We start from the raw sequence: 14,670 nt of genomic DNA, 5'->3' as shown, positions 1-14,670 counted from the left end.
TTATACGCTTGTGGAGGATTTCCGCAGTGTCAGCGCGCGTCCTGTGCGCTGATCACGGAGAGAATTCCACAATCGTTACAGTAATGCACCGCAAACAGCTGTTTGCGTAGTGACGGCCGTGCTGGACTGATGCGCAACATGGCCAGAGTGCAGGCTGCGGTAGCTCAATGATAGAACAACAGTGACTGTCCAGCTGATCAAATTTGGTCCGTCCACAATGAAGCAACGACCTTATTATCTTCTTGTATGTAGGTAGGCATAGGTAGGAGTCCCAGTATAGGTAGGTAGGCATAGGTAGGTGCCTCAGTAGTTAGCTAGGCATAGGTAGGAAACCCAGTATAGGTAGGTAGGCATAGGTAGGTGCCTCAGTAGTTAGCTAGGCATAGGTAGGAGACCCAGTATAGGTAGGTAGGCATAGGTAGGTGCCTCAGTAGTTAGCTAGGCATAGGTAGGAGACCCAGTATAGGTAGGTAGGCATAGGTAGGTGCCTCAGTAGTTAGCTAGGCATAGGTAGGAGACCCAGTATAGGTAGGTAGTCATAGGTAGGAGTCCCAGTATAGGTAGGTAGGCATAGGTAGGTGTCCCAGTAGTTAGCTAGGCATAGGTAGGAGTTCCAGTATAGGTAGGTAGGCATAGGTAGGTGTCCCAGTAGTCAGCTAGGCATAGGTAGGAGTCCCAGTATAGGTAGGTGGGCATAGGTAGGTGTCCCAGTATAGATAGTTAGGCAGAGCCTGGCTGGCACAGTAATAACAATTACCAAGGTGCAGCTGCATCAGATATGGCTGTATAATGTCAGTGTCAGTGAGCAACACACACAAAAAAAAAGACACATCAGGAAAACATTAGCTCTCAAAAGAGCTGTTGAGGGGTGCTATTTTAGCAATAACAATCAGCCAGGAGCAAGCCGAGAGCCTAACTAATCTCTCCCTAGGAGAATAAATCTGCAGCAGCTCTCCCTAGTCTGTCTATTTGCTGCAGGCACACGAGTGAGTGTCATGGCCAGCGAGCCTGCCTTATATAAGAGGGGGGGGGGGGCTCCAGGGCTTAGTGTAGCCTGAATGGCTACAATGTGCCTGCTGACTGTGATGCAGAGGGTCAAAGTTGACCCTCATAGTGCATTATGGGGCGAATCAAACTTCCGCAAAAGTTCGCCTGGTCCAGGCGAACGCGAACCACCAAAGTTCACCTGGAACCGTTCGCCGGCAACCCGTTCGCTAAATCTCTAACCATCACCTGGTTCTTTTTCTTCTTAACCACCACTACCACCACCTGGTTCTGCTTCTTCACCGCCACCTGGTTGTTCTTCACTACAACCTGGTTCTTCTTCCTCTCCACCACCAGCACCACCTAGTTTTTCTTCTTCTTCACCACCACCTGGTTTTTCTTCTTCACCACCACCACCTGGTTCTTCTTCTTCACCCCCACCACCTGGTTCTTCTTCTTCACCACCACCACCTGGTTCTTCTTCTTCACCACCACTACCGCTTGGTTCTTCTTCTTCACCACCACTACCGCTTGGTTCTTCTTCTTCAACACCACCACATTGTTCTTTTTCTTTTTCACCACCACCTGGTTGTTCTTCTTTTTCACCACCAATTGATTCTTCTTCTTCTTCACCACCACCTGGTTCTTCTTCTTCACCACCACCACCTGGTTCCTCTTCTTCTTTACCACCACCACCTGATTCCTCTTCTTCTTCTTCTTCTCCACCACCTGGTTCTTCTTCTTCACCACCACCACCACCTGGTTCTTCTTCTTCGTCTTCACCACCACATGATTATTCTTCTTCTTCTTCACCACCACCTGATTCTTCTTCTTCGTCGTCTTCACCACCACCTGATTCTTCTTCTTCATCGTCTTAACCACCACCTGATTCTTCTTCTTCTTCTCCTGGTTCTACTTCACCTTCTTTTGATCCTGGTTCTACTTCACCTTCTTCTTCTCCTGGTTCTACTTCACCTTCGTCACTGTCTTTTCCTCACTTTCTTCAGGCAATATAATAGGCCATGGCACCTAGCGGTGTAAACCATAACAACAGTGAGCTTCCAGGAAGCGGTCATACGGCCGCAGTTGGGGCCCCCCACAACTCAAACAGCACACTTTTCATCCCAGACACGCCAAGAATTTTTTTTTACAACAATACAGCTATTTTGTTAGCATAATAGCTGGTGCCATGTGGCAGCAGCGCATTAGACTGTTGACCCTAGCGGTGGATTCACAGTCAGCAGGAGCAGCAGCAGTAGGAGGAGTAGAGTGTGGCAGCAGCAGTATTACAGCATGGCACCTAGCGGTGGTACCACAGCAAAATTAAGAAGAACCAGGCCTAATTTCATTTGCAGGAGGTTGTGCTGTTGACGGTTGGTCTGCCTTACCACTATTTCCAGCCACCTCATGTCATCCTCCTATCACCAACACCAGGGGCCAGGATCTCACCTTTAACCCAAGCCTTGTTCATCTTGAGGAAGGTGAGTCTGTCCACAGACTGTGTGGAGAGACGAGAGCGCTTGTCCTGCCCTTTCCACCCCTGCACCACTGCAGCAGCACTCTGCTTTTCCCCCTTAACAGCAAGGTCAGGGACCTCCAACTCGTCCTCCACCAACTGCAAGTCCTCCTCCTCAGAGGTGGACTGTGCAGCTGCCTGCGGATCCAGCTGGGTCAGGGCTGCCTCTCCCTCTTCCAGCAGATCAATTATTGCCCTATCCAGCAGCCAAACATGGGCACCCACTCGCAGAAGGCTGCCCTTTTCTAGCTCACCATGTTGGTTCCCTGCAGGAAGGGAGCCAACACCAGGCACACATGACGCATCCTTCCCCAATCTGCGTTCGATATGACCTGGAGGTGTGTGGTGCTGGAAACATGTTCATCAACTATGCACTTTTAGGGTAAAAGAGGTGCCCTGGAGTGTAATAAAAGCATTTAAGAACAATTTAAAACGACAAAAGATTGAGGTAGCTTACCTCAGAGACAAAAAATCTTTGTGTAAACTAAATATTTTCTTAGTGGTAGCACAGGCAATGCTTTTCACGGGTCTGGGCCTGCTTCCTCAGGCCAATATCAGTGCCAAACTAAGCAAAAGGTTTAGCATAGGGAGCCCCTCTTTTTGTTTACACAAATAATTTTTTGTCTCTGAGGTAAGCTACTTCAATCTTTTGTCGATTTTAAACTGTTCTTAAATGCTTTTATAACACACCAGGGCGCCTCTTTTACCCTAAAAATGCATACCATACCCCCATACACCACCCATTTGAGGGGTGAAGACAGAGTACTCGTGGTTTCACCATGGTGGAGATCTGTTTCCCTTCTTTTTTCGAAGAGAGCGACCACATCCGGTCCCCGGCGACCTCCCTGAGTGGAGTCGGGTTCATTGCCTCCACCTGCTTCCTGTGGTCTGTTGCCCCTCTGTAACCAACCTTTGTGAGCAGTTTCTTTACTTTTACATTTACCATTTTACTTTGATGTACTGCACCATTGGGCTCCCTTTCTGTCTCCTGTGCCTTTTTTTTAGAGGGTGCCTCGACATCCACACCCCACCTCATCAACGATGTAGCTGCTGACAGCCCTCCTTTGTTGGCACAGCAGCTCCAAAATCACCAGGGTGGAGTTCCAGCGAGTCGGTACATCGATGACGGGCCTGTGGGGTGGCAAGCCCTCGTGCTGCTGCAGGTCAGCCAGGATCACTGAGGCAGTGGTGGAGCGGCGGAAATGGCGAACAATTTTCCATGCCCCTTCAAGCAGATTCCCATCCCCGGGTAGGTGCACAGGAACCTCTGCACCACCAGGTTCAGGACGTGGGCCAAACAAGGGACATGGGTCAGGTTTCCCCTTCTAATGGCAGCCAGCAGGTTGGTCCCATTGTCGGACACCACTAATCCGACTCTGAGGCCTCTGGGGGTCAGCCACCTTTGCTCCTGCTCCCTCAGGGCAGCCAGGTCGTTTGCTGCCATCAGCCTGTCCTTCCTCAGGCTGACCATCTCCAGCAATGCTTGGCAGTGGCGGAGCTTGACGGTGCTGCTGAGATGGGGGCATTTGGCGGCGGGTGTGCAGGAGGAGGGAACTGGATCAGAGGAGCCTGTTGCATCCTCGCTGATCCCGCGGGGTGGCACCATCCACTGGGATGCTAGTGGTGCTCTGCCCGATGGTGCTGCTGGTGCTGCTGCTTCACCCCTTTGACCAAACTGACCCAATGAGCTGTGAAGGATAGGTAGCAGTCCCAAAACGGCTGCTCCATGAGTCCATGGTGACATGGACCTGTTCATGTCAGGTCCATGATCGTCTTCACAGATATCCACAATTTTATTATGTTTTAATGAGTATTACTTAATAAAGAACTTTTAGATGGTGCGAATCTGATGAATCTACATTGCTGTGTCTTGTGACTCCAAAGACGATTCCTGCACATCTACTGCAATCCATTGGTGCGGTGACGACTGTTGATTTTGCCTCTGACACAGGAGACCAGGGTTCGAATCTCGGCTCTGCCTGTTCAGTAAGCTAGCACCTAATCAGTAGGAGACCTTAGGCAAGTCTCTCTAACACTGCTACTGCCTATAGGGCGTGTCCCAGTGGCTGCAGTTTTGGCGCTTTGAGTCCGCCAGGAGAAAAGCACGATATAAATGTTATTTGTCTTGTCAAATGATGCTGTGCGCTGCTGATTGTCTTCAGAGCCAGGCTCTCCTCCTAGGTCCCCCTCCTGCTACTGTGCGCTCTGACACTGCCCACTCCTCCCTCCCTTCCCACAGAGAACCACAGCTGCAGCACGAATGATAGCAGCAGATGGCAAACGCTCACTCACCTATCCATGATCCAAGCGATAGAGATCCCGTCATCTGAAACCCATCTGTCTCTTCTATAGTGCAGACGCTCGCTCTGAACTTCCTGATTCTCAGATCAGACAGGAAGTAGTAATAGTAGTAGTAACCGAGCGGCAGTACTCTAGAGGAGACAGATGGGCTCCGGATGACGGGACCTCTATTGCTTGGATCGCAATAGTTGAATATGAGTCATCTGGTGCTGTCATTCTCCCCTGCTGCGGCTGCCTTCTCTGCTGGACTATCGTATTCACTGGGATGGAGGCTGCATGGTGGCTATCTAGTTTGGGAGGAAATCGGTTGTTCAGTGGTGGGGGTGGTTATGTAATTCTGTCTGGGGAATGGCTTCCGGTTTGGCGGTGTCCAGAGCTTTCTGCTAGTGCCAGGCTGGAGATGCAGGAGGAAAGTGCTGCTGCTGTGATATCTGGCGCCCTCTTCACAGGGGTGCCCCAGCCCCTGAGTGCAAATGTCCCAGCCATTCATCTCTCACTCTGCATTTTGCCGCTGCTATTCCCTGCATTGTGCACCCACAGAGGAAAGCAGGCTGTTGCCCATAGCATTTTGGAGGAAAAATGCATATAAAAATGCACGGAAAACGCATGAAAAATGCATACCATTGCGTTCCCATTGACTTTCATTATGTGCGTTTTTGATGCGTCTATGAATATTATGCAACAAAACCAGCGTTTTTAAAAACGCATATAAAACATATATGCATTTTTATATGCATTTAGTCCTCCGGCCTACAGACTTCCGTTAGGGGCAAAAACACAGCGTTTTACGCAACTCTACCGTTTCACGCAATGCTACCATTTTTGCTATGTGTGCACCCAGCCAGAGCTGGATATTTTTAAAAAGTAAATAAAATGTGTTCTGTCAGATCTGCGCTGCGTGGGCTCTCCAGCCCACAGAACAGATCGGGAATAAGGCAGGGCGATCAGACTTCCCCCCTTTTTTCCCCACTAGGGGGATGACCTGCTGGGGGGGGTCTGATCGCTGCCGCTCCGTGTGGCCGAGCGGGGGGGCTCTTCAAAGTGCCCCTCCTCAGCGTTTTCTGCGCTCTCTTCCTCTTCCTCCCTACCTCTCCCTCATTGGGCTGCGCAGGACGGATATCCGTCCTGAACCATGTAGGATAGGCTTCAGCCTATCAAATGACGGTGATCCCCGGCCAATCAGAGGCCGGGGATCGCCGATCTCCTTTACAGCAGCGCCGTATTGATGTAAACAGCAGGGATTTCTTTCCCGCGTGTTTACATTACATGTGCGAGCCGCAATCGACTGCTCGCACACTGTTCACGGAGACACCCTCCGTGAACTGGCATGGAAAGGCCGCTCGAATGAGCGGCCGTTTCCATGCAAAACCACAAACGACCAGCCGCCGCCTATCGGCGTTAGCTGGTCGTTAAGTGGTTCAAAGACTATTATTTTCATTATGCTATTTAAATCTTAAAGTTTACTTGAGATTAAGCTAATACCCTTATTTATACTTACCTGGGGCTTCCTCCAGCTCCATAAGGTCTGTGGGTTCCCTTGCCGTCCTCTCCGGCTGCTCCTTTTTGATGCTTTCTGGCCCAGTAATCCGGCCAGTCACGGCCAGCCATGCCCTTCAGTACATGCGTGGCTCAGCCACGCACGTGCCCCTATCGTGCTCCTGCGTCCGAGAGCTTTCTGTGCCTGAGCAGTACTACTGCACAGGAGCAGATTGCTCCCGGCTGTGGCCTGATAGTGGCAGAATGGAGCGGCCGGAGAGGGCGAGGAGGGAGTCTACAGACCTCATGGAGCTGAAGAAAGTCCCAGGCAGGTGTGAATATTCATGTATGTAAATACTGTACTGTTTGGGCTCGGATCTGCTGAGAATAGTCCGCAAATAATAAAGCTAGGACGATTGCTTTCTGCAGTAGTACATAGTGGGAAATATACATTTTTCATGATTGGAAAACATTATTTTGCTTATTGGTCACTACTTCTACTAAGTGCTGTTTTATCCTGCTGAACAAAATGTATAATGTATTTGTTTAAAAAAATATTTTTGTTTTATTCAATTCTGTATTAAAATAGATTTCAGCAGTATTTAAATCATTTTGAGAAATATAGCAGTATACACATTCAGTAAACAGTTATAAAGTTATAATATAAAGTGGCTGGATAGTGTAATGGTTAAAGTGAACCTAAAGCCATAAAAAAAAAAATGAGATCACCTGGGGCTTCCCTCAGCCCCCTGCAGCTGATCGGTGCCCTCGCAGCTCCACTCCGATGCCTCTGGACCCGCCGGCGACGACTTCCGGTTTCGCCAAACCGGAAGTCGTCGCCGGCGGGTCCAGAGGCATCGGAGCGGAGCTGTGAGGGCACCGATCGGCTGCAGGGGGCTGAGGGAAGCCCCAGGTGAGTTCATCTCATTTTTTTTTGACTTAAGGTTATCTTTAAGGGCTCTGCAAAGTGTAATGGTTAAGGGCTCTGCAAAGGTGGCCAGGGTTTGAATCTTGGCTCCAAAACGAATGGAAGTAGGCACTCAAAAGGCGTATAAACAGTTGTTTATTCCACAGGTGACTAACACAACATGTTTCGGGGTTTCCCCCTTTCTCAAGTGTACATTTGAGAAAGGGGGAAACCCTGAAACATGTTGTGTTAGTCACCTGTGGAATAAACAACTGTTTATACGCCTTTTGAGTGCCTCCTTCCAATTGTTTTGGATTTACTGTGTAGTGGAGGTGGTGATCCACTGAAGGACCGGCGGGCCAAGCTGTCAGTCCTGGATGAGTGACTGCTCTAGCACCTGCTTTTATTACTTTGAATCTTGGCTCTTCCTGTTTAGTAAGCCAGTGGTTATTCGGTAAGGAGTGCTTGGGCTAGACTCCCTAACACATTTTCTCCTGCTAGGAGATAATTTTCATCTTCTCTTTAAAATAATTTTTCGGCATTTTACAATTGCAAAAGTACCTAAAAGCTGGTGAAAAAGTACTGTCAAAATTATTTAGCGTATTTTCTTGCTTGCTGGTGGTTTAGGGGGAATTTTATGGAGTGTGAAAATATCACCTAGTAGAAAACTCAGGTCCATATGCAATTATTTTTTTTCTCTTAAGTTTACTCCTAGGAAATAATCTTTCATCTTCTATTCAAAATAACTTTTCAGCACTTGAAAAAGTACCAAATAAATGCCCTGTACACCACCAGCAAGCAAGACAATACTCAAAATAATTTTGATAGAACTTTTACACCCACTTTTAGGTACTTTTTTAGTTGCAGAGCACTGAAAAGTTAATTTACATAGATGAAAAAATATCTCCTAGGAGAAAACTTAGGAGAAAAAAATAACTGCATAGGGGCTAAGGGGCCATATGCAATAATTTTTTTTCTCTTGAGTTTTTTCCTAGGTGATATTTTCAAAACTTGCCAATAAAGTGCCCTTTAACCACTTCACCACTGAGGGGTTTTACCCCCTGACCACCAGAGCAATTTTCACCTTTCAGCGCTCCTTCCATTCATTCGTCTATAACTTTATTATTACTTATCCCAATGAAATGAACTATATCTTGTTTTTTTCGCCACCAATTAGGCTTTCTTTAGGTAGGACATTATGCCAAGAATTATTTTATTCTAAATGTGTTTTAATGGGGAAATAGGAAAAAATGTGGGAAAAAATTATTATTTTTCAGTTTTCGGCCATTATAGTTTTTAAATAAAGCATGCTACTGTAATTAAAACCCATGAAATGTATTTGCCCATTTGTCCCGGTTATAAAACCATTTAAATTATGTCCCTATCACAATGTTTGGCAACAATATTTTATTTGGAAATAAAGGTGCATTTTTTTCAGTTTTGCATCCATCCCTAATTACAAGCCCGCAGTTTATAAAGTAACAGTGTTATACCCTCTTGACATAAATATTTAAAAAGTTCAGTCCCTAAGGTAACTATGTTTTTTTTTTTATTGTATTTTTTTTTTTTTTAATTACAAAAAAAAAAAAAAAAATTGGGGAGTGTGGGAGGTAATGAGTTAATTTAATGTGTAAATGTAATGTTTGTATATGTAAAATGCTTTTAGGGTGTAGTTTACTATTTGGCCACAAGATGGCCACAGAGTGTTTGTTTACATGCGACCTGTAAGCGTCCGGAAGGACGCTTACAGGAAGCAGTAGGAGGCTGGGAGATCCACAATGATCTCGCTGTTTCTGAAAGAAGCAGCAGATCGGGAATGGATTTTCCCGTTCATTGATCTCCGGGCGAGCGGGCGGCGGCGTGCACGAGCAGCGGGTGCGCGCGCACGAGCGGCAGGAGCGCGGACAGCGGCGGTAGCGCGGAAGGTACGGATTTCTTCGTCCCTGTTTTTTTAGGAGGGAAAAAAGGGGCGGAGAAATCCGTACGCGTGGGGGTAAAGTGGTTAAAATACCAACAAGCAAGAAAATACTCGATATTCTATTGATAGTACTTTTACACCTACTTTTTGGTACTTTTTCAATTCCAAACTACTGAAAAGTTATTTTAAATACATGATGATACATTATCTCCTAGGAGAAAACTCAGGAGAAAAGTGAATTGCATATGGCCCAAGGTGTAAAAATTTCAACTAGGAGGAAACACAGTAAAACATTTAGGCCCATATGCAATTCACTTTTTCTCCTGAGTTTTCTCCTAGGAGCTAATTTATCATCTTTGATTTAAAGTAACTTTTTAGCCCTTTATAATGGAAAATGTACCAAAAAGTAGATGAAAAGTGCTGTCAAAATTATTTTGAGTATTTGTTTGCTTGGTGGTGGTTTAAAAGGGATTTTATTTACAAGTTGTAAAAATTTCTCCTAGGAGAAAACTCAGGTGAAAAAGTGAATTGCATATGGCCCCTAATTTCATACGGGCCCATGCCCTATATCCTATTAACTCTTCTCCTGAATTTTCTCCAAGGAGATATTTTCAAGACTTACCAATAAAACACCTTTCAAGCTTCATGCATGGAAGAAAAGATTCAAAATAAATGTGATATTACTTATTTACCTACTTTTTAGTACTTTTTCAATTGCTAGGTGCTGAAAATGTATTTTTAGATAACATACCGTATATACTCTCAAGCAAGCCGAATTTTTGACCCCCCAAAAGTGGGCCAAAAGTTGGGGGGTCGGCTTGCTTGCGAGTGATGTGGTCCTCCCCCCCCCAGCTCCCCTCCCCGCCCCGCTCCCCCCGCGGCCGCCACTGCTATTAGCTTACCCGGCGGCTTCCTCTATTCCCCTCTCCGTCTCCTGTTCCCCATGTAAATAATTCACAGCAGTTCGCCCCACGGCGGCTGCGGTGTGATAAGGGAGGAAGCTGTAGGGAGAGCGGTTCCCATAGTAACGGCGATACACATCGCCGCTACAGGAAGCCGCTCTCCTGCTTCCTCCCTCATCACACAGCAGCCGCCGTGGGGCGAACTGCTGTGAATTATTTACATGGGGAGCAGGAGACGGAGAGGGGAATAGAGGAATCCGCCGGTTAAGCTCATAGCAGCGGCGGCTGTGGCGGGGGAGGGGGGGGGGCGGGCAGAGGGTCCACCTACACATACTGGGCACTACCTATACTGCGCACTATACTATCTCTAATGGGGCACTATACTAGCTATACTGGGCACTATACTAGCTCTAATGGCTATAATGAGGCACTATACTAGCTCTAATGGGGCACTATACTAGCTCTAATGGGGCACTATACTAGCATACTGGGCACGATACTAGCTATGCTGGCCACTATATTAGCTATACTGGGGCACTTTACTAGCTATACTGGGCACTTTACTAGCTATACTGGGCACTATACTAGCTATATTGGGCACTTTACTAGCTATACTGAGCACTACGTATCTATACTGGGGCATTATACTAGCTATACTGGGGCACTATACTAGCTATACTGGGCACTTTACTAGCTATACTGGGCACTTTACTAGCTATCCTGGGCACTTTACTAACTGTACTGGGCACTTTACTAGCTGTACTGGGCACTATACTAGCTATACTGGGCACTATACTAGCTATACTGGGTACTTTACTAGCTATACTGAGGCACTACCTACCTATACTGGGCACTATGCTAGCTATACCGGGACACACATTTCCTTCCCCGAGCTTATATGAGGGTCAATCATTTTTTCCTGTTTTTTCGGGTAAAAGTTGGAGGGTCGGCTTATATGCGGGTCGGCTTGCTTGCGAGTATATACGGTAAACATTATCTTCTGGGAAGAGGCGTGGCCAACAGGCGACGTGAGCGGTCGTGTCTCACACAGCTCCTGGCTTGATCCTGGATAATTGATCCTGCGTGGAGGCACCCGACCCCGGATCGGAACCCAGAACAGCCTCAGAGCGAAGGGAAACAGGCGCAATCACTTTGGGCTGATCGGCACCACAAACCTGCCGCAATGACCAAGGGAAAGGCCAAGGACGAGAAAGGCCCAGCAGAGACGCCGCACAAGCAAGATGGCGCCGTCTCAAAGCAGACCCGGTCACAGGCAACGAGTGCAGCCAGTGAGGAGGTAGTGGCCCGGCTGGAAAAGTATGCGCACAAAGATGCCAGGACACAGAAGAACGGCGGGAAGGAAGACGTACAGCGGCTGAAAGAGGTGGGTGTAGAGGCACAGGGGGAACAAGTGGCAGAAGCTCCTAGCCAAGATGACGCTGAGGCTGCAGAACAGGAGTGTGAAACTGACAGCATGTCAGTAGTACCTGCTGCAGCGGATAACAGTGAGAGCACAGTGGAGCAGGATATTTCTCCTACACTCAAAGAAACCCTCTTTAAGTGATATATTCGCCGCTGTACAAAATTGTAACATGGCCATTCAATCTTTAACTCAGCAGATGGGTGGACTAAAAGAGGAATTAATACTCATACGGCAGGACATGCCTAACATCAGAGCAAGAACATCTGCAGTGGAAAACAGAGTCAGTGAGCTAGAAGACTCTCTAGCTCCAGCATTAAGGGACTTAAAAAGTGTAATTAAACACTCAATCGCAAACACTGATAAGGCAGATGATATGGAAAATAGAATGCGAAGAAACAATGTCAGAATTGTTGGCCTCCCGGAAAAGGTGGAAAAGCTGGAACCCACTGCATTTATAGAACAATGGCTCATAGAAGTGTTTGGCAGAGAATCCTTTTCTAATCTTTATGCAATAGAAAGAGCAAACAGAGTTCCCACACCTCCTCCTAAGCCAGGGGCAGCACCAAGACCGATTCTTGCTAGATTACTAAACTACCAGGACAGGGAAGCAATTCTAAAACAGGCGCGATTGAAAGGAGATATTAAATATGGTGACCATAGAATTTCCTTCTATCCGGATTTCTCTGCGGAAGTCCAGAAAGAGAAGATGAAATTCTATACTGTAAAACAACGGCTTCAAAAGCTGCAATTACAATACGCAATGCTCTACCCTTCTAAGCTTAAAGTACTTGCTATCAATGAGGCGCATTTCTTTATGTCCCTGTAACGATTGGTGTAGCACAGAGAGGATCTGATTACCGGTGATCTGCAGTATTACTGGGAATGCAGATATATACCAGATTATAGATGATCTGCAGTATCACCGATAATCCGATATACAAACTAACCTCTGGACACCTGAGTAGAGTGTTTGGTGCAAACAGTAATAATGAGAGGACTGGGCCTCAGAGCAGTAAGGAGTACTGCCTAATTCCTTCTGGACTCTCCCGGAGGGAGGAGTCAGGCTGAGAGGAAGGAACGACAGAACGAGAGTGACACTCAAGAGGGAGTGTCACTATCAGGACTGGGAACCGCCTCTAACAGTAAGGTCGGTTCTCGAGGTCGGACAAGCCAGGTCGTAACCACACGAACAGACAAAGTACAGATACAGAAGGCAGAGGCGAAGTCTAAAGTACAGGCGGGGTTCGGCAACAGGGTATCAGAAATATCGAGGTACAAAATCAGAAGGCAGATGCAGAGTCTAAGGACGAGCCGGGGTTCGGCAACAGAGTATCAGAATGACAAAGTACAGGATCAGAGTTCAGGAGAATGGTCAGGCAGGCAGAAGGTCATAACAGATAAGCACAATCAAACTAGTACTTTAAACTATCAACAGAATCTAGCTAAGTGTAGGATTACAGCTCCAGCTGGTCCCGGCACACTTTAGGATCTGACTAAGGTCTGAGTGCTACCACGTTGTGTTCGCAACGCCAGACAACCAGCAACTGAACAGCCGGCAGTATATATACACAGGCATCTCTCCAGCACCTCCCTAAGTGCTGGACCAATGAGAAGAGGCCTAGTCGTCAGCTGATCGAGCAGGTCAGCTGACCTTTTTCTGGCTGCCATATATGCTCTGCCTCTCTGCGCGCACGTGCGTCACTCTGAATCTAGAGGGACTATGAGTCCCAGCCACACCAGCACCGCTCTGCGGTGTCTCAGGGCCATGCGTGCTAACCGCCATGCCCTTGAGGGAAGCAGCCGCCTCACGCTGAGTAGAGGCGGCTGCTTTCCCGCGATGCCTCACAGTCCCCCAAGGAAGCCACGACATGGTTGGATGAAAATGAACAACACTTAACCAAGAAGATACCATCGCAGGCAATGGAGGAAGCTTGAATGACATACCTAGCATACTGGTGTTTATCTCTGTGTCTGAGAAAAGGACAAAGCAGTATGTTATATGCGGGGCTTAAAGAAAACCTGAACTGAAAATTAAAAGTCAAAATAAGCATACACAAGTCATGCTTACCTCCCGTGTAGTCTACTCCTCAGTGTCTTTATCCTGTCCCGCGTCTTATTTGTTCACTGTGATCAAGGGAATTTTCCGTCCTCCATTTTGAAAATGTCCATTACCCATAACCGCTTTCTGGTCAGCACACAGTTAAACTGTAACATCCCCCACTTGAGCCATAGGGAAACATGGACATTACCAGGTACATCAGTTTTCCTCTCAGCTATAACTGACAGCAACTGATATTTTACTGACAGCAACTGATATTTCAGATCTGACAAAATGTTGTCAGAACTGGAAGGGATTATTGTCAGAAGAAAATGGTGAGCTTCTGAGAGGAACTGATGGCAAGGTAACTCTGTAATGTTCATTTGAAGGTACCTCATGTGTTTATTTTAAATATTTTTTACTCAGTACAGGTTCTCTTTAAGAGGCTAACTTACACAACCTGTTTTGACTTAAAAAATTTTTGTTTAGGTACTCGTTTGCTGTTAGTCTGGAAGTGAGGGGGTTGAGCCTCGCATGCGGGATCACCATTCGGACTTAAGATTTTGTTCTTACCAGTGGAGCAGAGACAGTGACACTACTTTATAAGGGGTTATAAGCAGTATTGTAATCTGCACTGGTAAAAGAAGAATTGGATATATTCAGCTTCTTAGTAACATCGACACAAAGTTTGATCACTATAAAGTCCGTTTTTACAATTTGTATGCCCATTGGAAAAATGAGCATGCATTTATGCAACGTGGAAATGTTATTATTTTCTAGGGGGAGGGGGGGGGTTGTTATGTTCAAGATTTTGACGTTAGATGTTTAATTTTTGTTGACCCACACAGCAGCAAGTGGTTATATTGGAAATGGCATGGCTACATGCACTGGCTGATGATCGTGACCTCGCATAAATATGGCTGATTTTGCAGTAATAAGCTGGAATGTGAGAGGGTTATCCGACCCCATAAAAAGACAATCAATTCTCTCCTTCATTCAAAAGCAGGGTCCCTCGGTAGTGTGTTTGCAAGAAACACATTTGACAACACAAACCACGAAATGGTTAAAGAAAAGATGGATATCGCATACTTTTCATTCACTACACACCTCGTATTCGAGGGGGGTAGCGGTGCTTATTCATGCGAAAATCGGGTTCCAATTAATTAAATCACATATAGACCCTGAGGGCCGTTTTGTGATACTTC

This window comes from Hyperolius riggenbachi, chromosome 8 (genome assembly GCF_040937935.1).
Source record: "Hyperolius riggenbachi isolate aHypRig1 chromosome 8, aHypRig1.pri, whole genome shotgun sequence".
In the NCBI taxonomy this organism is placed as follows: Eukaryota; Metazoa; Chordata; class Amphibia; order Anura; family Hyperoliidae; genus Hyperolius; species Hyperolius riggenbachi.
The sequence above is the reverse complement of the archived record's forward strand: the minus strand, read 5'-3'. Positions refer to the sequence as shown.